Raw genomic sequence first — 26,117 nt, 5'->3', positions numbered from 1 at the left:
ATTTGGGAAACAAAGGCTTCCCTGCCAATCGTTCGCCCACTCATTCATTCAACAACTGTTTGGTGTGTTTACTGTGTGCCAGGTACTCTGATACCACCCAGCAGTGAACAAAACAGACAAGATCCTTATGTTCACGGAGCCAACATTCTACAAAGGGAAGGCCATAAACACTGAAGCGGTTACATAAAAACACTGTGACCCGTGGCTGTTTCTATGCAGAGAAGAGAGATGGGTGCTGTGCTTGGTCAGAGGAGTGTGGTCAGGTAAGTCCTCTCCGAGGAGGTAACATAAGCTAAGATCTGAAGGTGAAGAACCCAGCCATGCAACACACTTGGGGAAGAGTGTGCCAGGCAGAGGGAACAGAAAGTATGGAGGCCCTGAGGTAGGAAGAGGCTTGGTGTGTACTAGGAACAGCGTAAGGGCCAGTGGTGCTGCTGCACAGGGCAGGAGGGGCAGTTCTACAAAAGGAGATGCGGGCAGGAGGCGGGGGCCAGGCAGGGGCCAGACCATGCGGCATCCAGTGGGCCATGACGTGGAGGATGATTTTCATCCGGAGTGCAAAGAAGAGCCATGGCTGAGTCTCAAGCAGAAGAACAACACGACTTCATTTATGATAATAAAAATAACGAATAATAAGCCGCATTCTGTTCACGTGGAGATGTGTAATTTACAAAGCACTTTTACACACTGGCCTCACATAAGCTCCATGAACCCCATGAACTTGGTCCCTTGGTCCCCACTGTACAGACACGGGGCCGAGGCTCAGAGACGAAGTGGACTGCCCATGTTTGGGTACAGCCGGGAGTAAAACCCACTCCTCTTGCTCTCACCTCTTTTGGACTACCCACACCGTCCTAGAGGGGGGCCATGAGCTCCAAAACTTAGCCCCTTAAGCCGTAAAGGCACTTTGAGAGAGTGCCGGCTCCTCTCAGAACTCAGAGGAACTCTAAGTACTTCACACCCCGGCGGCTGCCCCCCGGGACCGGCTTGGCCTGGCTCCCGCTCAGCCCCGGGCAGACAGGCCAGAGCCTCTCTCCTCCAATCAATATGATACGCTCCACGCGGTTAAGTGCTTAGCCTCTTCTTTATTGAGGTAATTTAAAGGTCATCTTAAGCAAAGAGCTGTGATGACTCCTTTGGCCAAAGCCAGAAACACCGTCTCCCCCACCTCTGTGCCCTCTGAGTGTCTGGAGCAGAAGCAGGCTTAGGATGAGCAGGGATTGTTGCCACTGAAATTGGGAGGCTCCAAGGTGTCCTGGGGTCCAGAGAGGATGTGGAAGCGGATGAGGAGCCGTTTCTGAACTGAGAAGTCCTCACCTACCAAACACCTAAGGGCTTTGTTGAGGACGTGCCCATGGTTGACATGTATTTGATCTCATTTAAGCCTCTCAACATCCTATGAAGTAGGCTCCTGTTCTGAGGGCTGCCTTCCCTCTCCGTCAGTGTCCAGGCCCTTTGTCCTGGCTCAGGCTGTCTCAGTCAGGCCACTGACATGAAGGCCTGCAAGAGCTCCTTCTGGGAACTTTGGTGCTAGGGTTGCCTTCTCTGCTGTGATGCTCAGGAGTGGCCGCCAGTGAAGTCGTCGAGAACTTGGCTCCTGAAGTTAGACAACACGGGTGCCAGATCCGACCAGCTCCAGCACAGAATAACTGCGTGACCTTGGGGGAATGTTATTTTGGGTCTCAGATTCCTTGCCTCGAAAATGAAGATAAGAGTAACCTAGGTCATAATCCTATGGCGATATATACAGCTCTACGAACAGTAATACTATAGCTGAAAACCATGGTCTCTGTTGCTGAGAAGCTGATTGTTCCAAGTTCAAATAATCCCAGTGATGAAGAAAAGCGGGTGCCCCTAGGGGTGAATCACGGTAGCTGGGATTTTCAGATGATGTGATTGAAAGGTGGACGCTGGGCACATGACCATCGGGAAAATGAAGTGTGGCAGGGGTAGGTAAGAACAGTGTCAGGAAGGCTGCATGTCAGTGATTAAGGCTGGTGAAAAATGCTAAGGACAACAAGAAGGTTGTTTTATCCACTGGAAGGAGAGCTATGCCCACTGCTGGGCAGATGGTCTGCTGGTAACAGATGACAGCGAGATGGCAGAACAACTCGACTCCCATACGCTGTCTGCCTTCTCCACTGAGAAGAACATGCTTTATCTTGGGAAGGCTGGGAAAGTGGGAATAAAAAGGATCCAGAACTTGAGATAGGGGAGGGGAGAGCAGGCTGGGCCCCTGCTGTCTTCAGTGGATTCACATCACAGACCCACCTGGATCCTGCCCCAGGAGACAAGAGGAAGGTACAGATGGCTTTGTAGAACCACTGCCCGTGATCACTGACAAATCATGATGCAGAAAAGAAATACCAAGAGACTGGAGATGGAAAACTACTGAATCAGTAGCTTTAAAGAAGGGGAAAGAAGGTCTGAGAAACCACAGACCAGCAGGCTTGGCATCCATCAATCCTGCCATTCAATTGCTGGCAGAATTTGAGAGCAGATTATTAAGTGGACAGTTTGCGAACACTTGGAAAATAAGCTGCACTGGTTCACTAAGCACGCCTCTCGCCAAATTAATCTTATTTCCTGTTTTGAGAGGGTTAACCGGCTGGTGGATCAGAGACTGCTACAGACCGATTGCCTCGTGATTTTAGCAAGATGTGTTCTTGTCCCAGTTCCTTGTACCCTTGACAAGCTGGAGCAGTGAGTTATGGGTCACAGTGTGGTGAGCAGGGGTTGGACAACCATCCCTGGTCCTCTGGCCCTTCTCAAAGATGACCAGTGATGGCCAGCAAAGGAAGTGCCTGGCTTTCATGTTAGAAGGGTCTCCTTCATTGAAAGAGTAAATAAGTACGTGAAATAAAGAATGGATCTAAAGTTAGGTCTCCAGTGGTGTGTTCCAGAATTTTTCAATGACATTTATCAGGCCAGAAGGAGGCAGCGTGGCCTAATGATTGAAGAGGAGACTGGCGTCAGATGCGGGGGTTGAACCCTGGCCCCACGTGACTTATGAAATCGTTCAGTGCCCTTGGGAAAGTTATTTCTCCTACGCCTCCACCAATATAAATGGATTTTATATACCTAACTTATAGGGTTGTTGTGATAATTAATGAGATAATTCAGAAGAAGCACTTGATGCTGTGTATGAATAAATATAAATTCTCTCTAAATAGCCAGAGTGGTGGGTACCTATTGTTTTGTCTGTTAATACCCTGCCCCATCTTAGCAACTATACCCCTCCCCTCCCCATTATGACATAAACTCTGTCCAGAGGAGCTGGGTCTCAGAGGAGCTGCCACATTCTTACAAGCCTTCCCTGATGTCCCTGCTCCCACTGGTCACAGTTAGTAGGTTCAGAATAGGGCATCTGACTCCAGCTGGGTCAATGAATTCTTTCCTGGATTCATTTTTTAACAGCTTTATTGATATATAATTTACATACCATAAAATTCATCCACTTAAATCATACAATTCAATGGTTTTTAGAGTATTTACAGAATTGTGCTACCATTACCACAGTCTAATTTTAGAACATTTTCATCACTTCCAGAAGAAACCTAGCATCCATTAGCCACTCCACACCCCACCCTTCAGCCCTAGGCCACCATTCCTCTACTTTCTGCCTCTATGGATTTCCTTATTTGGGGCATTTAATATAAACAGAATCACACAATATGTGGCCTCTTGTGTCTGACTTGTTTCACTTAGAATAATGTGCTAAGGTCTCAAGGTTTCCCGATGTTGTGGCACATATCAGTACTTCATTCTTTTTTTATGGCTGAATAATATCTCATTGTACAGATACACCACATTTTATTTATTCATTCATCAGTTGATGGATATTTGGGTTGTTTCCACTTTTTGGCTATTATGAATCAATTCTGCTATGAAAATTCATGGGCAAGTTTCCATGTGGACATATGTTTTCATTTCTCTAGGACTCATATGGTAACTCTATGTTTAACAGTTTGAGGAACTGCTAAACTGTTTTCTACAGTGGCCGTACCCTTTTACAATCCGACTAGCCATAAATTAGGGTTCCAATTTCTCCACATCTTCACTCACACTTGTTACTACTGGTCTTTTGATTCTAGCTGTCCTAGTGGGTGTGGTGTGGTATCTCGTTTTGGTTTTGAATTGCATTTCCACTGTTGGTTAATGATGTCAATCAATTTTTTCCCTTCCCTTCCCTTCCCTTCCCTTCCCTTCCCTTCCCTTCCCTTCCCTTCCCTTCCCTGGACTTTTACCCTTGAGACCAGATCAATCTCTTTCAAAGGAACTGAAACTATAACAACTAAAGTGCTGGAGCTGTTGGCAGCCATGCTTTCTGCCCTGGGGAAAAGCCAGACTGCAGTGAGAGAGGAAGCAGGAGGCAGTAGAAAGAGATGAGACATGAAGAGCTATCGGACGGAGTTGGAGTTCCTATCCTAATTCTTCCTGAGGACCAGCTTCCCTTTTGCCTCTCCTGTGGCTGAGCTGTTCAAGCCTTCCTTTGACCGCTGCACACCAACCAATTCTTGTTTTTCCTAATCGTCTTCCCTTTGGCTCCTGTCACAGTAATCATGGTGATGATGGTGATGATGATGCGGATGGTGAGGCTACTGCTGTTGGTTTTTAAGCAAGCTCTTTAAATTTCTAAGCGACAGAGTGACTATGAATTGAGGTCTTTAAGAGTCAAAAGGATTTTAACAGGTTGTAATCATGGGTGAAATCAACCAGATTAATTTTAACAAAGATAAATGACATTTTGATTCAAATAATCAATGACTTGTATAGCTGATGGAGAGACGAACTTAAAAGCTATCCAAGTTAAAAATCACTGGAGCGAATTAACTTCAACACAGCCACCAGTTTAATGAGGCTGCTAAGAACCTAATGCTGCCTTAGGCTGGATTGATGGGAGGATGGTGTCCAGAAAAAGGGAGTGGGTGTTCATACACTGCTCCTTGGTGCAGACCACTTCTAGGCTGATGTGTGGAGTGTTCTGGGCACTACATACACTATGACGTTCATTAACTGGATCGTGCCCAGAGAAGGGAGGTTGAGGTGGTGAATTGTCTGGAAATCTCTCATAGGGAACAGGAATGTTTGGTTTGAAGAAGAGGGGACAGGGAATGGAAGGATGGAAGGGAAGAATGTACTACAGTGGGTCCCACAATTGCCCTATCGGGTAGGGTTAAGGTTCCTTAGGGAGGACGAGCAGGTCCAGAGAGGACAGTGACTTGTTCAAGGTCCTCAAGCAGTAAGAGACAGAACTGTCTGCGTTGAAGCCCAGGTCAATCTGTTTCCATCATCCTGCTCTGCCCGTCACATCCTGCTTCTCCGGGGAGTGGGTGGGGTGGGGAGCAGGTGGTCGTGGGAGAGGGCTCTGAGGAGTCAGCTGGAGCTCACCCCCTTCTCAGCTTCTCTGCTCCCCCACGTAGCAGTACAGCGTAGGGGTTAGAGGTGTGGACTCTGAGCACCAGATTCCCTGGGGCAAGTCCTGGGTCTACCATGTGTTACCTGGATGACTTTTGTGCAAGTTACTTAATTTCTTTGTCCTCAGTTTCCTGGGCCTGGTAAAATAATATTAGCTTCTTCACAGGATTGTAGTGAGGGATTAGATGAGTTACCATTTGTAAAATGCTCTATTCTAGCATATATTCAGAACTTTATAAATATTTATTAAATAAATCCTGGGCCCAGATCCCTGCTTTTTCTAGACTGGACTTCTGCAAAAGCCCCTTAACCAGACACCTCACTTGCACTGTTGCTCCCCTTTAATTCACAAAGAACCATAGTCTTAAAATGCAAATCCAGCATGTCACTCCCCTGCTCAAACCACTTCAATAAATGTTGGTCGAATGTGTGAATTAAGGAAGAAAACATAACTTGCAATGTTCTTGCTAAGTCTACACGCCTGCTACACGGTAAACACTTACTAGACAGCAACTATTGGGATTGTAATGACCATGATGGGCAGTGCCCTTTGTCCCAAGGCCACTCCTGGTGCAGGAGCTGATAGTGGTTCTCCAAGTCCTAATGGCATCTATGCCCTAATTTCTCTGTGGAATTTTGAGGAAAGAGAGGGATAAGAAAAGAAAAAAAAACAGAAAATGTCTTGGCCTAGAAAAAAAATTTTTAAGGCATAGCCTTATTTCCTTTCCACCTTCCTTCTTTCAGGCAAATAAGGACTCCCCTCCCCCACCCCCTATCCTGGCTCTGAGGGCGGAGAAAAGTCAGGGACAAGAAAGCCTCTCCTGGAGATGACACGCCAGGCAGAGGTGAGCTGTGGTGCTCACCCAGGACTCAGGACTCACACGCAGACCTTAGCTGGGGCCACCGTGGAGCCCGCTGTCTGCTCTCGCCCGGGTGGGGCCCAGGGACTCCCTGCTCCTCTCCCAGCACATCCTCGGTAATCTGCAGTGATGTCTGGGCTGTGGCAAGAGCAGGGGAGCTTACCCTCCTAATATGGAAGACTAATTAATTTGTATTAGGGCTTAGGGATAATTAAACTTTTTATCTGAACTTAAGCTGCACAAACCACCCGCCTTGTACAATTAATTGCTGCGTTCATTTCCTCCTCCAGGTGCGGAGAGATAAGTGCAACCCAAGCTCCCCTGTCAGATCCTGCCCTCCTCTCAGGTAGGGGCCAAGCTGCCCATCTGGTGGGGGGTCCGTTCTCTGCTGGGGGCCAGGGCAATGCCCAGTCAGGGCCCAGCTGCTAGGAGCTCAGTCACGGAGGCAGGTCCTTGATGAGTTTCTGCAAGGGAGAGGTCCCAGCCTCACTGCCACACCCACTTCTGCACCCACCTTCTCCACGGGGATGGCCCTGAACCTGGTTCTGTTCTGTCTCTGCTCCTGAAACCCCCGGTGTTGGAGCTGCAGATGGGGGGGGTGGAAGCTGTCCTGGTGGCAGGGGTCAGAGTGGGGAGGGAAGTTAGAGCAGGCTGGGCACCATGTAAGTTCCAGGTACTCAGATCCCTGTGGCTGCCTCCTTGTCCAGTGGCAAAGTCAATTGGTAGACCACCCTGGAGGACACTGAAACCACTTGCCTGGCTGCTAAGTGCACCCCTTGGCAAACATCTGGTCAACCTCTTTTCATGCTCAAATCCCATCCTATGGAGCAGCACTGCCATAACTTTTTTTTTTTGAGCTCTTAAATCATGTTAGGTACTGCAAATACATGATCTCATTTGTTTCCCCCCAGCAACCCTAAGAAATAGAAGCAATTATTACCCTCATTTTACAGACGAGGAAACCGAGGCACAGATTGCTTAAGTAATATGCCCGTGGTCACTTGGCTAGCCAGCTGCAGGACTGGGACATGGATCAAGCCTCTTAGACATCAGAGTCCCAACACACTGCTAGTTACTACAGCCCAAAGCCATGGTACCTGCGGGGCCAACGTGGAGGGCAGCGGGCTGGTTAGAGAGCGAGGAGGGGCTTCAGAGGTGACCAAATCTAGGCTGGCAGCCTAACCATGCCCCCGCAAGTGACTCCAGCCCTGCGCTGCTGATTCTCGAGCAAGGGGACTTGGGAAGTGGAATGAAAGCCCCATATTCCTCCTCATTTCTACCACGCTTCCCCTACCTCCCCATATAAAACCATGATCCTACAGCTAGGCACTGTAAAGTGAGCCCCACCTGTAATGTGAGCCCCAGCATCGAGCCAGGAGCCAAAGGGAGGGGTTGGCAGCACTTTGGAACCTTGAGGTACCACTGAAGACCCCACCTGGGCGTGCACCGGAGGGGAGAGCTGAGGTTCAGAGCAGGGGAATCTACTAACAATGACACTGACCATTCAGTACTAGTTTATTTTTCCTTGGCAACGATACATGCCATTCAATCTTCATAAAAACCTTCTGAGATACTATTAGCCCCACTTTAAGGTGAGGAAACTGAAGCCCAGAGAAGTTAAGTTAACAAGCTCAGGATCATCAGCCAAACCAAGCCAGTATTCCAAACCAGGCTTGTCTGACTTCAGAGCATCCTCTTTCTTGCTATGCCCTCCTGTGGGAGGAGAGAAATGAGCCAAAGGACTTGGCTAAATACATGAGAAAACAGCTTCAAGAAAATGGAGCAACTTTCAAAGTGCTGTGAGCCCAGACACCCTGCTAGGAAGATCTCAGGTGCCAAGGGAGGTGCTTCTGGGTTCTGCCAGCAAAGAATCCTGGGAAAAAGGGATGTGTGGCCTTTTCAGGCCATTGCCGTGGTTGGCCTCCTCTACAGGGTCACAGCCAGTCACAGCTGCAGGCTCCTGGCCCCTGGGAGTCTGGGGCGATAATCTCCTTGTCTCGCCACCTCAACAGCAATAGTGCTGGGTAACAAAGCTGTGCTTGCTTCTAAACCAGCGTTTTTGAACTTCAGTGTGTGTTGGAATTGCCTGGAAGGCTTGTTAAAACACCGACTGCTGGGCGCCAGCCTCAGACTTCTGATTCTGTAGGTCTGGAGAGAGACCTGAGAATCTGCCTTGCAACCAAGGTCCTCAGGGACACTGATACTGGTGATCTGGGACCACACTCTGAGAACCACTGCTCTAAACCATCCTGTCTCTGGAGGTCACAGATCCGCAGACTTACAGAATGTCAGAGCCAGAAAGAGGCGGACCAGTCACTGCACCTGTGAGGAAACTGAGACCCCCCCCTCCCCCCAGGTCATAAATCAGGTGAGAGCTGGTCCAGTCACTGGAGGAATGCCCTGCCCATCCTGTGTACTGCACACACACCAATCTGCCTGGGCCCCCGGCTTCCACCTCATTTCTCCGGATTGATTGATTCATCAAACCCCTGCTGGGTGTCTGCTTTGCGTCTTTCACTTTGTCGGGTGCTGGGGATAGAAAGCCAAATAGACAAGCATGTCCCCTGCCCTTAAGGAGCTTACAATCTCATGGGGAAGACAGACAAGCAAATCATGATGGCGGTTCAATGGCATTATCTTACAGGAAGGATGTAAGCAGGGTCCTGTGTGAGCACTAAGGAAGGGCCTCTAAATCAAGCTGGAGGGCAGTCAGAGGACCTCCTGGAGGCAGCGGCACAGGCCAGTTTCCTGAGCTGTGAAGCAGTAGGGCTAGCCTGAGGAACTATAAGAAATTACAGGCTGGAGGAAGGGGTAGGTGGGAGATGAGGCTGGAGAGGTGGTCACATGAAATTTCTTCTGGGTTAATCCAAGGAATCTGAACTTTCTCCTGAAGTGAGATGATCAAAAATTCATCTTTGAAAGAGCACTCAGAAGTAGATGGAGGATGGACTGGATGGGGATCAAGGGAAACCAGTAAAGAGGTTACTGTACCAGTCCAGGCAGGAAATACTGATGTGCACCAAGGCAGTGGCCATGAGGATGGGAGGGAGGAGACACAACACGGCCTACTGAGGAGGCAGCACCCGCTGGACATGGTAACTGACCGTGTGAGGATGGAGGGTAGGGAGGACCTAGGGTGGCACTCAGGCTTGGGAGATGGGGCAGGCCCTGTGTCCACCTCCGGCGACGCTCCTGCCCTTCCCTTCCTCCTGCTGTCCACACTCTGCACACTGAAGTCTCTCTGCTCCCAGAGGCACCGGGCTCCTCCTTGACGTCAAGCCTTTGGCCAGGCCCTTCTCTCTCCTGGGAACTCCTTCTGCCCGGCGACAATTACTCATCTTTCCAGATGTTGTTCAAATGTCATCTCCCTCAGGCTTTCGAGTTTGCGTCACTCCTGTGTCTTTCCACCTCCGTCAGGGCTCTTACTCCTTTATGACTTGATGTACCTGTTGACATGGCTGTTTTTCCTACTGGGATCAGCGCAGTCCGAGCACAGGGCCCTCTGTCTCTGCATCCATGGTGCCTAGCAAGCTGCATGCTGCACAGGAGGCACTCAGTACTTCAGAGGGAGTGACAGATAAAACAGCCGTGCTGGTATGTGTTCTGTGGACTGTAGCCCCTGCCAACCCTGGACCGACTCCTTCTGGAATCAGACTGCAAGCTTCAGGAAGGCAGAAGCCATACCCTCGGCCCCTGGAACCATGCCTGGCACATGATGGGCATACAGGATATTTGCTGAATGAGTGAATGAACTATGAACAGATTAGCAATGGAACTGCTGACTCCAGCAGACCAGACCATCAGGAAGCCCTTTGGCTGCAAAACACCCAAATGCTGGAGAAAATACATTTTTTGATGTATTGCTGAGTTCACTTGAAGGAGGGGAAACATATTTTACTCCCAATAAAAAGGAACAAACCACAAGGGGAAATCACAGCTGGGAGGAGGGAGCAGTGAGCAGAGGGAGGAACCCTGTTGCTCCGAGGACAGGTGCCAGCCCAGCCCGGTGACCTGCCACCCATCATTGGGAAACTGACCTTGGGCCAGGGGCAAAAAAGGAACACTCTCACAGCCTTCAAGTGAAGCCAGGCCCTGCACGTGGGCTGAAGAGCTCCCAAGAGGGTGGAACCTAGCTCATGGGCAAACCAGACTTGAATCCCGTCCAGAGGAAACCATCTTTAACCCAGGCCTTCAGGATTCCTACAGATTAAGATTATGTAAATATGAATCTGCCTTAAAAAAACATCATACAGAAGCAAGCAACCATGAGTGAGAGTCAACAGAAAAAAACGAACCATAGATTTAGCTTCCCCCAAGAACTTCAGAAACTGGAAAGGATGGTCGCAGAAGAGTTACACAGGAAATGTCTTTTTCAAAATAAAGGATGGAATCACAAAGATGAACTAGCGATAGGATGCTATCAGAAACCACCAGGCAGATGTGGAAAAGAACAAAACGGAGCTTCTAGAAGTGAAAAATGCTAAAGTTAATTATAACTGAACATCCTGCCTTAAACCAACTAGTTGACTGACCCCAACAGGTGCAGCTTCTGGAGCAGACCTCCTCTCCCCAACCCAGTCTTAAGGACCTTCATGTTGTCACCTGGTCCTGAAAGTCCTCGTACCCGAGTCTATTCCTATCGCGACTAGTAGGAGGGCAGTAAAGACCAAGGAGTGGCCTGCAGCAGCCTGGTCACCAAAAGAGGCGATCGTCGTCGCGTCACAGTGCTGAGGGACGCTTGGTTCCTGCAGCGACACAACCCTTTTGCTCACGCAGCTCCCAGGAAAGACACACTAACATGGAGAGGGTATAGAGGAGAAGCAGACCGCAAAATAAGGCCAGCAGACCGGTGTTGTTAACTAGACAGGAGTGATGCCAGCCACCTTCCCATGAAAACCAGGGGAGGAGCTGTCACCGCCTTCACTACTGCTCTCCTGTCAGTGGGACAATATTCAGATGAAAGCCAGGATCTGGTGATTTCTGGTGGCACTTCCTAAATACCCAGTCCGTTTCTGTGCGCAGGCCTGCTCCGAGCCAGTTCTGCAAGGCCATTTATCTTTTGGAAGGAAGAAGTCGAGGGGTGGAGGTCTCAGAGACTGTGAAAGCACCCCGCCCTGACTGAGCCCAGCCCTGGGGACCAGCCTCGTCAGACCTGGGCGGGGCAGTGCCCCAGCTCGGGGGCCATGGGCTGGGAGTCACATGGGCAGGGCCAGAGTTCTAGCCCCAGTCCTGACAGGCACTCTCTGCTGGAAATCGGGCCTTGCTCAGTCTGTTCTCCCCAGTCTCAGCCCCCTGGAGACCTGTCCCCATTTACCCCCTCTACACCCTTGGGAGTAGAGGTTGACAAGAAAGAGCAGCACGCACGTCTGATCAAACAACAGTGCTCCCTCAGAGACCCTGTCCCGCAGGCCCGCGCCATCTGCTTCTCTTTCTCCACATGTCCATCAAACAACCCTTCTCCCTGGGGCCGCTTCTCGGCCTTCTGCCACCCTTGGCTGGCAAGCATTTCTCAGGAAGAGACGAACTGCTTCAGTCACAAAGGGGCACACTAGCATGACAAGCCCTTGGTTAGTGCTGGGATGGGTGCGTGGTGCAGAAGGTCAGGCTGACCTTGGGAGGAAGAGAGGGCCACGGCGTGCACAGCAGAGGAGTGTGTGTGTGTGTGTGTGTTTGGGGGGTGTTGGGGGGGATGGCCAGGTCAGACACTATCAGATGGCACTCCCAAAGGAGGAGATGGAGCACGGAGGTCAAAGTCCATGGAGGTGATGGGGAGCTAGGATGCAGGGTCTGGGGTGGGTACGTGGCAAACCAGTGTTCACAGTTGTGCAGACCTTTTCTGAAGGTCCAGTCTTGTCCCTGCCAGCACACCTCTGATTCATCCTCCTGCAGCTCCAGCTGGCAGGATGGTGGGGTAGTGCCAGGTGGAGAAGTGGGCAAGGAGCAAGGACTGCAGGGCTGAGAGGAATCAGCCCCAGGCCGGAACAGATGGAAATGCTAAGTGATTTGGCCACTTGACCCCGTATATGGTCACCAGGTATCCCCACTCATCACAGTGCTTTGCCCTCCACGGCCCTTTGGGTAAATCCAGGCTGTTCCAATTGCCCTTCCCAAGTCTTATCTGGCTCTGCCCGCTCAACCCTGGACTGTCCAGTAACCCTCCCTTCTCTTGGGTGTTCTCCCTTCCCTTCCCCTCCTCTCCCATCCCCACCCTCTAAGGACCGGGAGACATTGTCTCTCCCATTAAGCCTTATCTGAGCTGCACTGGCGTCCCTACTGTCTCAGTCTGAGACTCTGATGGAGTCTCAAAGGGTCCTACAGGTTGGCGGGCCCAGCCCCAACGTGGTACGGGAATCCTCTCCACCCTCTGGGGGAGCTCCCCTGGGTGGGCTTTGAGTCAGACGGACTGACAAGTCCTTGCTCTTCCTACTCAGCTAAGAGACAGGCAACGGTGAGCTTCCTCAGCCTCAGGGTACTCATCTGGCAAATGGCCTAACAATGACCTTCCTTGCAGGGTTGTTATGAAAATCATGTCTGCAAAAGCTCTTTATAAACTGTGGCATGAGCTTAGTTAAAACTAATTTATTTATAGACAGTCGGACCTCGGTATCCACGGGGACGGTTCCAGGACCCCTCCTTGTTCCTCCCCACCCCTCCCCCCACCCCTGCACAGATGCCAAGATACGCAGATGCTCAAGTCCCTGATGTAAAATAGTGGAGTTCAGTCGGCCCTCTGGCACGCGCGGATACTGGAGGGCCAACTCTATGCATAAACTATGTATAAAGTAAACTACACTATAGTTTATAAATAGTTTGTAGTTACTATATATGTAAGCTACAGTAGTACACACATAGCTAGCTATAATTATATTACTATATAACTAGCTAGAGCTCAGTTAGAGCTGAGAGCTGAGTTATTCTTCTGCATGAAACCACCTGGTCATAGCTGGGCTACCCACGTTGTCAGTTTACCTACAGGTAACTTGCACCTGTGAGCCCCGGGTCTGCCCCTGGAGCCCCAGAGCGCATGTGTCCCCCTGCCAGCAGGACAGCCCTTCTCAGAGCTCCTAAGCACACCACGCTCCCCACCTCGCGTGGCCCAGACTGGGGGCCGTTCTTTCACGCTCACCTGTGCTCTCGTCCCTGGCAGACCCTAAGCTTGGGAGGATGATGTGTCACGCAAATCTTGAATCGCAAACCTGCGTCTCTCTCTCTCTAGCTGTGCATCTTCGGGCCGCTGACTTAGCTCTCTAAGCCGCAGATCCCTGGGCTGTAAAACCAGGAATAATGTCCCTGCAGGAAGCGGTCACTGTGCACGCACAGACCCTAGAGCGTGGCATTTTCCAGATTGTTCGATTAACGTCTATCTACTTACTAGATGGGAACCTCCATGAGAACGAGCCTGGCAGAGACCAGGCACACAGTAGGGACTTCACAGATCTAACATCACCACCTTGAAGTCAAGATTTTTCTTATTTTTTTTTAATGGAGGCACTGGGGATTGAACCCCGGGCCTCGTCATGCTAAGCTTGTGCCCTACCACTGAGCTGCACCGCACCTCCCACCCCCCCATTTTTTTACTTCTGTGTTATTCCAGCTCTTATCCCATGTGGACACACAGTGGGCTATCAAAAGTTACTTTCAGGGTGGTGGACTAAATTCACTTATCATTTCTAAGGTAGGTTTCCCCTTGAGCCTGTACCAGGACTAAATTCCTGGGTCCCCAAGTACATGTAACTATTATCTCCAACCTCATCTCAGATATTTGAAATCCTGCTCCAGGGCCTGAGGCCAATTTAAGCTCCCTCTGAGCTATGGAAAACCCAGAAGCATCTTTCTGCGTCATATACGCTGCCAGCCCTGGGCTCAGAGTTTCTGGGTTTGGTTTGGTTCAGCTGGGTGCATTTGCTGAGCCTTGATCATCCCCCAAGTGTCTTTCTCTTGCTTTGGAAGGTGGAAATGAGTTGTCGACTGAAATCTGCCTCACCTGACCTGCCTTGTCTGACTCCAGGAGGGCCGGGGAAGGAAAAGGCGAGGAGGCTGCTACCATGGCCTTCAGCAGGCGCCCAGCCTCTGATGCCTCCCTGCAGGGGGCTGGCCCCTGGTCCTCTGGCCTCCATCTTTCATCTCTGGGTCTCTGAGCCTTTGCCCTTCTCTCTCTGTGTTTTACTCTTGCTTCTGGGTAAGGGACCTCTGGGGTGTGACACCCTAGAATAGCACTCCCACAGGTACACACCAGCCCATTTGGTCTCTGCCCCCCCAACAACCCCCGCTCCATGTCAGCTGGTGACAGCAGGGGCTCTGCCTGCTTGGGTCACCTCTGCTCCTTCAGTGTAGAGCTAGCCCAGTGCCTGCCAGGTTAGTAGGGATCATTACACATTTTATGAAGAAATGGATGTTTAACTGATTCTCTTTGTCTCTGCCTCTTTTGGACCCTCATGTCCAAGATGTTCCAGCCAGCCTTTTCTGGGCTGAGATCTACTAGGATCAGTTAAGATAGTTTAGGGCGGCTAGTTGTGTGTGTGTGTGTGTGTGTGTGTGTGTGTGCGCGTGCACATGTGTAAAATAACACCCTCCACATACACCAAGCCCCAAGTGGACATATCACTTCTTCCTCACCCCATCAGAAAGCCGCTCTGACATTCGCCATCACCCATATACTCACACCAGGTCAGAGACAGAGGAAACCTTAAAAACCATCTGTTCCATGCATACTGAAATATTTATGGGTGAAATGACACATATCTGGAATGTGCTTTAAAATACTCCAGGAAAAAAGGGCTAGTGAGGAGGAACAAAGATAAAGCCAGGTAGGTAGGTCCCTGAGATTTCGTTTACCACTCTCTCCCTTTTTGTATAGGTTTGAAATTTTCCATAATAAAAAGCTGGGTGGGGGGGAGCCCAACTAAGTTAAAAGAAGAACCATCTACTCCACCCCCGTCATTTTCAGAGCTGTCTGAAGCTACTGCTCATTTTTCACGTATCAAAACCAGCCCTGCAAAACCCCTTGTTGTGTATTTAATGTTTCATTTGTGTGGGACTTATGTTGCCAACTAGATTCTTGCCCCTTGAGGGCAGGGATGTGTCCTTTGGAATTTTATAACCCCCTGTAGAGCTTGAAATTGAGCTGGGCTTACAGGAAAGACCTCAATAAATGGTTCTTGGAAGCCACCCAGCCCTTGCCCCTTGGACCAGGGCCTTCCTTCATATCCCGACGTCTGTGGCATTTCATTCCTTCTCCAGCTTCACCCCAGCCCAGCTCCTCTCTGGCTTTTGCCAAAGTGACAAAGGATGCTTTGGTCCAGGGCGAATGGAGAGGCAGGCAGGTGGGTTTGGAGGTTTCTACAGGGCTGGCAGAGCCAGGCTCCCCCAGATCATCATGTGACCATACACATTACGGTGTAATGGAGTGTCTGTACTCTCCTTTATAACCTTCCTGCCCCTGGCCCTTTAGTCAAGCTTCAGAGCTGTGGGTCCAAGGCGGCTGCAGTGTGCAGGGAAGGGAACCTGCTGGGTCGGTCCCACGGCTCCCAGTGGCTGCCACAGCACCTGCAGCCTCTGTAGGAAACACAATTCCTGCATCAAAGGAGGGTGAAGTAGCGTGAGTAATTCTAATGTATGAATGCCTAGTATGTGCTCGGTATCGGTCCAGGTATTTTTGAGTCTATTTAATTCTTCCAATAACTCCAGGAGACGTGGTCTATGATTACGCCCATTTTGCAGATTAGGAAACTAAGGCTCAGAGAGGCTCAGTAATAATCCCCAAATCACACAAGAAATAAACCGCAGGGCTAGAGTCGGAGCCCTGGCAGTCTGCCTTCAGGGCTCACGCCCCTGACCACTACCTTGCAGCCAGAGAAGAAGGCAGGGCGCAGAACCAACAAGCCCAGTGCCTGGGCTCTGGGGAGGTCCCTCTGCCTCCCCCCTCCCCGCCGCCCCACACGGCACCTCCCCCTTGGTGCGCAGGGCTGCAGGGGGTGAGCCTGCTGGAGGGGGCCGTGTACCAAGGGCAGAGGGCTTCTTGGCTACAAAGCAGAACCCACGCGTGAGAAAAGGGCGGCCAAAGCTGACAGGCAGGGCTTATTTATGTGCTTTCTCTTCATCAAAAGGCCCCTTAAAAAATGACTCAATAGACGATTAATCTTGGTGAAACATCAACCCCAACAGGGAGGGAAAAAAGAGTTAGAAAATCTGCAAGAGGAGAATGCATGCGTCTCAGCCTCAGTCTGCTGGAGAGGGGACACGTGGGGACACTGCGGGAGGAGATCTTCCAGGGCCTGACAAAGATCCCAGGCCACGACCTGGACGCGCAGCGCCAGGCTTGGTCCTTTCACCCGTTCCCCCTGCCCTGACTGGCTTCCCAGTCCACCCCTGCTGTCTCCCAGCTGGTGGGATCCCTGCTGAGCCCTGTCACAGCCAGAGGACACATACCTCTGTATGCTAATGAGCCTCCTGTGCAGATGGTGAGAAAAGTAATCTTAGAAATATTGCCAAGTGCACAAGGAAAGTCCTGGAGGGGCAGAAATCTCTCCCCGTCTCCTGCCACCTCCTTCAAAGAGTTTAGTTCAGCAGAGGCCTTAAACTTCAGGGTGGAAGCAAACTTTACTTGAGAGCGAGAGCAGAGCTGGGAGGGTAGGGATGCAGAGGGCTTGAGCCTGCAGTTTGCTTGCCGTGGGGAAAGTGCCTGCGGAGAATTCCCCTGCTGCTGCAGTCAAAAGGCAGTGACTGGCTTGTAGAGGGGAAAGTAATTACACAATGTGTTTTCATCAACTCAGGAGGTCCAGGACCAAGGTGTTCGGGAGAGGCTGCTGGGTGACTTCCCAGTGGCAGGAAGAGAAGAGAGAGGGATGTGAGTTAGCAAGTGAATCCTAAATAGCTTTCCCCGCCGTCCTTTCACCAAGGGACAATCTCATGTCTCCCACTGGGCTCTCTGCTCTGTGGAGCACATCTGCTCCAAGCTGGCCTCCCAGCTGCTGGGACACTTACCTGCCCTCCGCGCACTGCAGCTCCAGTGGGAAGCATCTGTGTCCCCAAGAATAGGGCCACTGGAGGGGGCATGTCTGTTTCAACAGGGACTCCTGCCCCAGTGGAGGGCACCTGGTCCGCCTGGCCTGCCGTTTCCATTGGAGGATTGTTCTTTTGACACGGAAGCTCTGCTCTGCAGATGCATCTGCTCGTGACGCTCACTGCCCAGCTCTACCATTTCCTCTGACCTCTTGCACGTGCCTTTCACAGACATTTTAAATAGCTTTCCTGCTCCCCTTTCGATTCCTAAGTGTGGTCTAGTGGGGAAACTATGGGCTTTGGGCTTGGAATAGTCTTGATTCAACCCTTGAGTCCTCCATTTGTGGACCACTGACTTGGGCAAAGTTTCTAACCCTCACTTTCTCATCTGTAAAATGGGACTATTCATATCTACTCAACACACTGAATCACTGTAAGGGAAAATGAGAGGAGGGACAGCTACTTCCAGTAATGGAAAGCTAATCAGTTTGAATAAACCCTTCTGCTGAGGGCAAACAAAAAGTTGGATGAAATACAACAAACATTTTCTTAGGCTCATCCAAGAGGTAACAACGTCGTGAGGAATCACTGGGCCATAATCTCTGAGGAAGTAAGAGCTCAGCAGGGGAAAGCCCACTATACCTTTGCCTTTGAAAAAAATTAATTTATCCAGAAGTAACAGTGACAAAAGGAGCTCCCGAGGTGGGAGGCACGACTATATGCTCTCCACCTTTCTCAAAGTCGGGGTCCTGAAGGGCTCCACCCTCAGGGTAGAGATGAATTGAAGGTAAATACTGCCTCTCATGGATGTGCAGCCTTGAATTTGGGTTAAGGAATTCGGATGAACCACTTGTCTGGCAGAAGCAAACTAGGCAATCTAAAATCCTCCCTGGAGGAAGAATACTCTGACCTGAAACCACCCTCAAATACTGTTCAAATGCACTGACTAGCACAGAATGAAAGACAACCAAAACACAAGGGAAGAAGGCACCATGAGTGAGAACCAGGAGAAGTAATATATAACAAAGGGACCCACAAACGCTTGAAATATTAAAATTATCGCCCTCAGACAGCTATGTCTACAATTCAAAGAAATAAAAGGCAAGCTTGAAAATTATGTAAGGGAATAGAAACTAAAATGTGTTCTAGCTATTCTGAAGAAAAACCAAATTGAAATTCTAGAACTAAAAAAAAAAAAAAAAAAAAAAACCAACCAAAACTAAGTACTTGATGGATGGGTTTGAGTGCAGATGAAACACAGCTGAAGAGAAAATTAGTGCATGGTAAGTTGGAAGGAATTCTCCAGAATATAGCCCATAGAAGCAAATGAGAAAGTACACGTGCCTTGTTGAACACCTGATGTATAAAAGCAAGAACTCTGTAAGTGTAACTTTCATTCCTTTTTTCTTTCAGATACTAAAAAATGTTTTTGTTTCACGAAGCTTTTTCTGATTAATTTGGCTGGACATCCATCACTCCCTGATTTCAAATTTTCTCAGCATCTTTGTACTTGTTTATTCATATTGACAGGCACTCATTTATTTCTCGAGATCAATGAATGTAAGAACTAAGTCACACCCCAAGTCTATGTCCCTTGGTCAAATGTTTCCTGGTTCACAGTCCCCTTCCTCCTCTTTGCGATAATGCTGTATGAATGCAAGGGCTTCCCTATTAGAGGTTTTGCTCCAAGGAAAAGGAGTCAGTTGAATTCCAGAGTATGGCCTGCTTCCTGAGCCCACTCCTCTGTCAATGCTGGGTCAAGGCAACCGCTGACGGAGAGCAGCTATAAATGCTCCCAGGTGCAGCGTCAACAGGGAACACACACAGGCTCTCTTGGGCCCTGCTTTCCTCTTCCAGCAGAGCTTCTGGTCTAAGTTCATTCTGGAAATTCTGATGAGCAAAGTCGGTGAGTGGGAGTGGCTCTAGGTTGGAATTACTGAGACCAACAAAAATCACCAGCCCCATTGAGAACCCTGTCAGCTCTGCAATGGGTATTTCTGTTCTGCAGCCCCCCGCTGTCTGGGGAGTTTGAAAATCACAAGTGGGCCTTACCAGAGATGCCTCCTGCACGTCTGCCCTTCATTTCCCAGCAGTGGGGCAAGAGGGACAGTGATGCCCTGAATCTACCCCCATCCGGGGCCATCTCAGGCGCCTGGCCTCAAGGACACAAGCATACATAACTAAGGCAGAACCAGGGCCAATGACTGGTCTCTCCTTCAAGGGGCCGCTGCAAAAGATAGGAGGCCTGGAATGGCCCTGGGAGAGAAAGAGAAGGGACAGGCTTTGGGGGCTTGGCCGCTGGGCTGTGTTGGGTTGGAGGGAGGCTGGTGGAGCAGCTATGTGGGGGATTGAGGTGGTGCTGGGCTGCTGTCGCAGGTGCGGGTGGGAGGCCAGGGGTTGCTTTGTGCAGGTGCCACGGAGAAACGTTGCATTTTGATTAGTAAGAGCCTGAGGGGACTACAGAATCCAAAGCTCTGGCCTCACTTGTTCTGTTTCAACAGCAGAAAATTATTTTTCTAGACTTAGAAAAAATTGCGTCACACTTCCTCTGTGTGGTATGTGTGTGCGTGTGTGTGTGTGTCTGCACGCACATGCACTCACCTCATTTAATCAAGGGTTCTCCAAGAACAAGGGCCCATGTCCCAGTTAAAACAATACTGATTGATGGCCTTTGGGTGTCTGGCACTGGGCTGAGCGCTGGGGACTCAAAAATGATCAAGACAGGGTGTGTCCTCACCCTGAACTTGGGATGTTCAAGGGCCCCAGGGAGATGCATGCACTCTTGATGGTGCCTTGCTGTGGCCAGCCTGCTCTAGGGCTCTCTTTATTCACTGATTTGTATCTGGTCCAGCCAAAATGCTTCTTCATAGCCCCTCCTGGGCTCCCAGGGCAGCACCGGAAATTTCAAGCAAGAAAGCCGTTTCCTGGTCCAGCGTCGCCCAATGTGGACAGGATATTACTGAGATCACGGGTGGATGGGCTGCTTGGGCTCTTGCCTGCCTTTCTGCCCGGATCATGGAGCGGGAGATAACCCAGAGGTCAGCATGGGAGGGGCCTCCCGAATTGATCTGTGGCTCTTATTTGAATAAACTGGGTGAGTGACGTGTCTCTGCCTCCTCCTGCTAGCTTTTATTTCCTTCTTCTGTTTTGGGGCTGGGTTAGGTGCCTGACCTGGACCTAATGACCATTCAGTCTCTTCCTGTTCTCTGTCCAGAATGGGCTTGACCTTGCTGGGGGAGGGCAGGTCCCTCATGCTAAGACCAAACACCTTGAGAGGAACGGCTCTTGGTTGTCTTGAGACCCATGGAGGGCAGAGGAAGGAGCCGTGCTCTTGGGCTCCATCACTCCCTTGTGCCCAAAGTCTGCACCCAATGGTTCACACTGGCATGCCCTGAATTTCTCTCCAAGCATCCATCCAGGCTGGAGAGAAGGCAGGTATCTGAGAACTGTCCCTCTCTTCTCAGTGATGATCTACAGCCAATTAGCTGTGCCCAGGAAGGTGGAAAATGCCTCTTTCCAGCCCCAGAGCTGACAGCAAATCCAACGTTTCTTGTAGACATCTCTGTGAAGGGTGAGGATGGGGTAACCCCCTAGGACCTCGGGAGCTGATTTGCGGCTGTCAGCCCAAGGCTTTAATAACAGAAAATGCGAAGGAACACTCAGCTGAGTAGCTTAAAATAAGAGTAAAACTTGGCCATATCTTTTCCAGACTGTGTCTGGGTTTTCTTTCTTTCTTTTTTTTTTCCAAAGAGCAGGGACTCTCCCTGGGCTCTAACAAATTGGGGTCTTTACTGTGAAGGGCTGTGGCAGCTGTAAAAGGAGGCAAGCTAATGCTGGGGCTAAAATAATTGGTCTCTGTATGTGCTCTGCCTCCAGCCTGCACCTGCCACTCCCTCCAGCGGCACGGGCCTCAGGCAGGCTGACACACACCTTCCTGACACCACAATCAATATTCAATTTAAGTAGATTTTTATCTATATAAAACTTTTGAGTAAGGGGAGAGGGCATCTGGACAGTGTGATTCATGGGGTGGGGCTGGGGTCCTGGTTCTCTCGCTCTCCTGCGATATGAATTCCAGCACATCTTTTTCCCCTCTGTGCTTTACTTTCCTTGTTTGCTCAATAAGGTTGGTGACCCCTGTGTTACTTGTACATAGGAATAAAAAAGGAGGCATGCTTACAGAGTGGGGCCACAGTGTGCCAGGTGTTTTGTATACAGTGTTCCATTGGCAGTGTTACGGTGAGAGGCTCAAAGGGGGTAAGAGATGTCAAGGAATTTGGACAAAATCAGAAAATGCTATACAAATATGGGAGCTGATATATTTTTATTGTTTGTTGCCCTGATGCAGCCAACCCTGACTGTATCTGGTACACAGTAGGTGCTCAAGACATATGCTGAGTGAATGAACCCTGGGTTATCTGGGAGGTGTCCGTTGTCCAACCTCGACTTCCCTGGGTACTGGGCTGGGGAGGTAGAAGGGTGCAAGGGTGGGCTGATCCACGAGGTTTGGGTAACTGTTTCTGGGTCCCTGGGACCATCCCCTTAGGGGATCGACATTCTGTGCCTCTGTCCTCCCCACTAGCAACCAGCACTTAGTTTTGGCTGCAGAGGACTAAGTCTTGATTGCTTTTAGAAACCATTCGGCTCCACTAAGTTATGACTAAAGTCCTATTGTATAATTCGCCTGGAGAAATGTAACTCACGGGGAATAGGTGAGTAACACTGGCACTTTTTCTTGAGAGTTTGAGGTCTAGGGAATTTAGACTTGGGCATCTCTTTTCCTTTTGTCCACCTGCCTGCCTCCTGGGCCCAGCACAGAGTAATTCCGAGGGACCGAGAGCCGAGAGGTGGGGATTAAGAATAGGCGGGGATTAAGAACAGGCTCTGGCTCTGTAACCTGCAGTGTCACATGGGGGCCAGTCTCTCTGAGTTTCCATCTCCTCGTCTAACAACTGGGGATGATGTTAATTGCTGGGCAGGGTGATGTTCCCATGGTGCTGGCCTGATAAGCGCGCCCTGAGCAGTGGCTGTGCTGGCCGGGGAGGGCAGAGGAGGGAGGAGGATGTCAGGACTGGCTTCCTGGCTCTGCTGGGAGCACAGGAGGAGCTGGTTTTCACATCCTTAGGGTCAGTTACTCAGCTGGTTTTGTCCCCACACCACACCTTGCACCAGGCATTTGGGAAAATGCAGAAATTTCGTTGGGGTTCTGGGCATCCACTGCTGCCCCACATGAGGCACGAGGGGCAGTCAGAGGGCGTAAGTGCTGAGGGTCAGTGTCCAGGAGCCAGCAGGCGGCAATGTGGCTTTCCTCCAGGGCGAGCTGGGGCAGGATGCCTGCATCAAGTAGGCAAGCTACAAAAATAAGGGCAGTGCACATTTATTGAGTGCTTACTGTATGCACTGTGCCAGCACTTTCTTCCCTTGGACCTTTTAATCTGCACAAGGGCTCAGTGAAGTAGGTTCTCTTATCCCCATTTCACAGATGGTGAAACTAGGACTCATCCTGCTTCACAACAATGTCTGAACCAAAGCCCCAACTCACCAGCTGCTGGGCACCCACCAGAGGGAGGCGAGGCCGACACCAGTCCCAGAAGAACACCTGCCCGCACTCCTGTCCCTTGGATTTCTCCTGATCCGCTCCTGGGGCACTCAGAAAGGTGTGGTGTCAGCATCCTCTGCCCCTCGGCCCCCACCAGGGCACGGCCTGCTGCCTAGAATGTGGAGGCAGGGGCAGCTGGTTCAGGTTCCCAGGTGGAGAACGGGGGAGGGTGGGTGCCCCCCGTGTGGGTAAAGTAACCTCAGGCTCCTGGAAAACCAGCTGGAGAAGAGCAGGGGGCTCAGCTGAAGGCTGAGGAGCGAGTGCTCTCTGTGTGGGGTAGGCGTAGGGAAGAGGAGCCCCAGGGGGCCCCCAGATCACCCGCTGCACCCTAGCAAGGATTGGAAGTCGGCAGTGCTGGTGCCAGCTGTATCAAACTACAGTCCCTCAAATTAATGCACAATCCAATTTAGCTTCCCTTTAGGAAATTACATATTTTTAAAAAATACATGAAGAGTCGGAAAGGAGCCATGGCAACCAGGAGCCTGACCATCGGTGACAAGGCCAGACCTTTTCTCCCTCAGCTAGGATGTCTGATCTTCCAGGTCCAAACCTCTTGACCATCTTCACATCACTGCACACGTGCAAAGTGGTAGTATTTGTCCAAGTCATTGGAGTCAGCAGGGGTGGTTGTCTGGGGCGAGTAGCCTGAGGCTCTAGCAAGGACAGAGAGGCCCATGTCTCCCACACCTGTGCCAGGTGAGGGGGCTCTGTTCCGGGCACTCCCCCAGCCAGGTGCTGGCTCTGTGGCTGGGTCAAAGGGTGCAGGTGGGTTCTGCTGACACTGACGAGGACCTGTTAGGAGCCAGGCAGGCTTCACCCACAAGAATCCTGTGGCTGCTGGGACTCCACTCCCACTTTACAGATGAGGCAACTGAGACTCTGAGGCATTCGGTGACTTGCTCAAGGTAACAATAACAGTATTCAGTGAGTACTTAGGCTCTGTGCTGAGTGCTTTGGCTACATCCTCTCCCTCTGTTGAGGGGCTCTACTCAGCCGACCCGCTAGTGAGCTGTCTGAGCTTTTACAGAATGTGCTGAATGCATCAGTCACTCATCAAAGGAGGAGCACTGACGATGTGCTGGGCCCTGGGGCAGGTCTCTAGCACAGAGGTAAACAAAGGAAATGGGCGTGCCCTTGGGGGGCCCACCATCTGAGACAGATCTGTGGCCATCTGACACGAATAGGCATTTATTCACACGTGCCACGTGCCAGGCATTGTCTAGAGGCTGGGCGCAGAAAGATGGAGCAGCGAGTTATGGTGCTCAGCCTAGGAAGGTGCTGACTAGTGGAGGAGCCCAACGTATCACCTGATAGATGACGCTGCAGTGTGGTAAGCTTTAAAACAGAGGCCCCACAAACTGAAGTGGGGCCTGGAGGAGGCGACCCCCACGTTCTCCCGGGACGCCGGGGAGAACATTGCAGATTCCACAGTGACACGAGAAAACAACAATTCTTGGGCCCTCGCTATGAGCATCCATGGGAACAAGACATGGGCGTGTCCCCAGGACCAGAACTGTGTCTGACTTGATGGAGCTGAGTTCTGCATACAGACGGTGTTGCGGGAGGGATCAGCCGAGTGATGAGTAATTGAGGCGCCTCTGTCATCTTCTTATTTTCTTATCTCTCAGATTAATCTGGCTTTACCAAATGCTCAGAGCTGAGAACTTATTACTCGAGAAACCTCTATTGCCGGGATAAAGATCTGCTTTGGGAGCTGGAGGGTTCTTGCCAGAGAACAGATGTTAACACACAGGCCCCCGTTTCTTGGGATGTCCTGCTGGTGGAGGGGACCCAGGCCCCGGTGCTAAGAGGGTGGCCGACTCCCCTCGTGGTTGTCTGTCTCTGCAGCCCGCGGCTTTGCTGTCTAAGCCACGTGCCCGAGCCCCTAGAATGTGTCCGCTCAGCCGTGCTAGGGAGGCCCAGTGCCCTAGTATTTTTATTAAATAGTGGAATACCTGGCTATATTTGTACCCTGATTCATGTGGTGCCTTTATTCTAAAGAACACAAAGTATTGGAAAAAATTTGGGGCAGGTTAGCTTCCTCCTGCCTCCGAGATGAGCAATCAATTTCCTCTCTTCGGCAGACGAGGCAGCCGAGGCCCAGGGCTGTATCTGAACCCTCAGGGTCTTGGTGGCAGAACCCGGACTAGAGTCTAGGGGCGGGGTGTCGGGACTGCATTCAGGGAAACAGTCCTGCCGTCTGCGCACCATGTCCAGCTCTCTGTGGGCCCAGCTGACTTTGAGACCAGCCCCTTTGCCCCTCGGTAAATTTCAGTCATCGAGCAGCACGATGCCATGCCCTCTCTTTCCTCCCTTCTCCTCTCCGTCCCGCCCGTCTCTTCCTCTTCTCTTTTTTGGTCATTTTGATCAGCTCATAAGCCCCCCTCTTCGGAGAGGTCAGACAGAAGACGAGAAGAAATTTCTGGGCTCTTCTAGATATTCACACAGGCACAAAATCTTCCTCCCTGGAATAGTGCCCAGCCCCCACCTCTACTGCCGGCAGCCACTCCCAGGACCCGGGGAGAAAGTGGGGGACAACAAGGGAGGCTGGGGCTACAGTGGGAGTAATAACAGCCAACCTTCCTGAGCGCAGGATGCAAGAGCTTTCCATGCATGAGCTCCCTATCCTCACAACAATCTATGAGGCAGGTGTTATCTACTCCCATTTTATAGATGAAGAAACTGAGGTGCCCCAGCCACCTAGCTCAGCAGGGTGGGGTCAGAATGGGAACCCCTGCAGCGTGGCCTTGGACCTGCACTCAGCCACTGCTGCCTCCCTGGGAAAGCGTTGAGTGCACGCACTCCTGGCTCTCCCTTGAGGATGCCTCGGTGTGCCATCTCCAGCTGTCTGTGGGCCACACTGACTTTGAGGAGGGTTTCCCACACGCCCCCTGTGCTAGCGCTCAGCCTCCTCTCTCTCTCGGGCATGCGTGTCTTATTCATGGAAGGAGCTGGATATGTCAGTTGAAAAGGGCCACCCCCACACCTGGTGGGCCCTCAAGAACCTGGGGAAGATAAGGATGCTTGGAGGGGAATTAACCCAGACTCTCTGTTTCTTCCAATAAAGTCCCACATGCGCTCATGTAAAGGCTCGTGCATTCATTCCACAAACATCTGCAGAGCCTGAAGGGTGCGTTGGGCTCTTTGCTAGTGACTGCAGGACAGAGAGGAGGCTGGCACGGCTCCCCAGGAGGTCATCACCTCACAGGTCCTCACCAACATCCAGACATGCCCACCTT

General features: G+C 50.9%; 1 protein-coding gene across 1 annotated transcript in view; it reads right to left on the bottom strand.

Annotated features, from left to right (window-relative positions):
• The window catches only part of KCND3 (potassium voltage-gated channel subfamily D member 3), a 198,583-nt gene that overhangs the window by 10,923 nt on the left and 161,543 nt on the right, over window positions 1–26,117 (bottom strand). The gene's annotated exons all lie outside the window — the stretch shown is intronic.

The sequence above is a fragment of the Vicugna pacos genome, chromosome 9 (assembly GCF_048564905.1).
Source record: "Vicugna pacos chromosome 9, VicPac4, whole genome shotgun sequence".
Classification (NCBI taxonomy): domain Eukaryota; kingdom Metazoa; phylum Chordata; class Mammalia; order Artiodactyla; family Camelidae; genus Vicugna; species Vicugna pacos.
Note: the sequence above shows the minus strand (reverse complement) of the source record. Positions and strands in the feature narration are given on the sequence as shown.